Below are 2,306 nucleotides of genomic sequence, written 5' to 3'. Positions count from 1 at the left end.
GCCACTTGCAGCTGCTGGAATGGCCTTGGGTCAGCCACAGCTCTTGCACAGCTGTCTTTGAAAGGGCAGCTTCTGGGAGAGCTCTCTCCAGCCCCCCCACCTCACAGGGTGTCTGTTGTGCGGGAGGAAGGTAAAGGAGATTGTGAGCTGCTCTGAGACTCTTTGGAGTGGAGGGCGGGATATAAAGCCAATATCTTCATCTACCTCACAGGGTGTCTGTTGTGGGGGGAAGGAAGGTAAAGGAGATTGTGAGCCGCACTGAGACTCTTCGGAGTGGAGGGCGGGATATAAATCCAATATCTTCATCTACCTCACAGGGTGTCTGTTGTGGGGGAGGAAGGCAAAGGAGATTGTGAGCCGCTCTGAGACTCTTCGGAGTGGAGGGCGGGATATAAAGCCAATATCTTCATCTACCTCACAGGGTGTCTGTTGTGGGGGGGAGGGAGGTAAAGGAGATTGTGAGCCGCTCTGAGACTCTTCGGAGTGGAGGGCGGGATATAAATCCAATATCTTCATCTACCTCACAGGGTGTCTGTTGTGGGGGAGGAAGGAAAAGGAGATTGTGAGCTGCTCTGAGACTCTTCGGAGTGGAGGACAGGATATAAATCCAATATCTTCATCTACCTCACAGGGTGTCTGTTGTGGGGGAGGAAGGTAAAGGAGTTTGTGAGCCGCTCGGAGACTCTTCGGAGTGGAGGGCGGGATATAAATCCAATATATTCATCTACCTCACATGGTGTCTGTTGTGGGGGGGGAGGGAGGTAAAGGAGATTGTGAGCCGCTCTGAGACTCTTCGGAGTGGAGGGCAGGATATAAATCCAATATCTTCATCTACCTCACAGGGTGTCTGTTGTGGGGGAGGAAGGTAAAGGAGTTTGTGAGCCGCTCTGAGACTCTTCGGAGTGGAGGCGGGATATAAATCCAATATATTCATCTACCTCACATGGTGTCTGTTGTGGGGGGGGAGGGAGGTAAAGGAGATTGTGAGCCGCTCTGAGACTCTTCGGAGTGGAGGGCAGGATATAAATCCAATATCTTCATCTACCTCACAGGGGGTCTGTTGTGGGGGAGGAAGGTAAAGGAGATTGTGAGCCGCTCTGAGACTCTTCGGAGTGGAGGGCGGGATATAAATCCAATATATTCATCTACCTCACATGGTGTCTGTTGTGGGGGGGGGGGAGGGAGGTAAAGGAGATTGTGAGCCGCTCTGAGACTCTTCGGAGTGGAGGGCAGGATATAAATCCAATATCTTCATCTACCTCACAGGGTGTCTGTTGTGGGGGAGGAAGGTAAAGGAGTTTGTGAGCCGCTCGGAGACTCTTCGGAGTGGAGGGCGGGATATAAATCCAATATATTCATCTACCTCACATGGTGTCTGTTGTGGGGGGGGAGGGAGGTAAAGGAGATTGTGAGCCGCTCTGAGACTCTTCGGAGTGGAGGGCAGGATATAAATCCAATATCTTCATCTACCTCACAGGGTGTTTGTTGTGGGGGAGGAAGGGAAAGAGTTTGTGAGCCGCTTCTGAGACTCTTCGGAGTGGAGGGCGGGATATAAATCCAATATCTTCTTCTACCTCACAGGGTGTCTGTTGTGGGGGGGGGAGGGAGGTAAAGGAGATTGTGAGCCGCTCTGAGACTCTTCGGAGTGGAGGGCAGGATATAAATCCAATATCTTCATCTACCTCACAGGGTGTCTGCTGTGGGGGAGGAAGGTAAAGGAGTTTGTGAGCCGCTCGGAGACTCAGATTCAGAATGAAGGGTGGGATAGAAATCCAATATCTTCTTCTCTTCTTCTGCCTGATTCTAACAGATAAGCCTCTGCTGGTGCTCCCGTTCCCCCACCAGCACTCAAGGAACAGCTGGGGGGGGGCAGGTTAGGGGAGGGGAAGCTGTGTTGTGCTCTGCTGCAACAACATTTCCAGGACCTCAAATGAACTCACCAAACTGTGCAACACTTTAGGAATCTCTGTGGTTTTTAACCGTAGAGATTGGGGAGAAATCCTAGAGCATTGCATGGCAGGATGGCATCATTTCCAGGTTCCTTCCCAGAAGTGACATTGTGAGTTTGCAGGCTGCCATTTTGCCTGTTTCTGCGCACCAAATGCCAGATCTGGCAAACCTAGATCTCACTGAAATGAAATATCCAAATCATCTCTGTCACGCTTTGTGTCTGTCCAAGTCCTCCGAATGCTGTTGTACAGAAGGAAGATTTGGGGCACTTATAGACCCCATTGGATTGGATAGACATATGGAGCAGAGGTCCATCAGTGGCTCTTAGCCACAAGGTACAGATGAAACTCGCTGTC

This window comes from Heteronotia binoei, chromosome 1, assembly GCF_032191835.1.
Source record: "Heteronotia binoei isolate CCM8104 ecotype False Entrance Well chromosome 1, APGP_CSIRO_Hbin_v1, whole genome shotgun sequence".
NCBI classification, from domain to species: domain Eukaryota; kingdom Metazoa; phylum Chordata; class Lepidosauria; order Squamata; family Gekkonidae; genus Heteronotia; species Heteronotia binoei.
The sequence above is the reverse complement of the archived record's forward strand: the minus strand, read 5'-3'. Positions refer to the sequence as shown.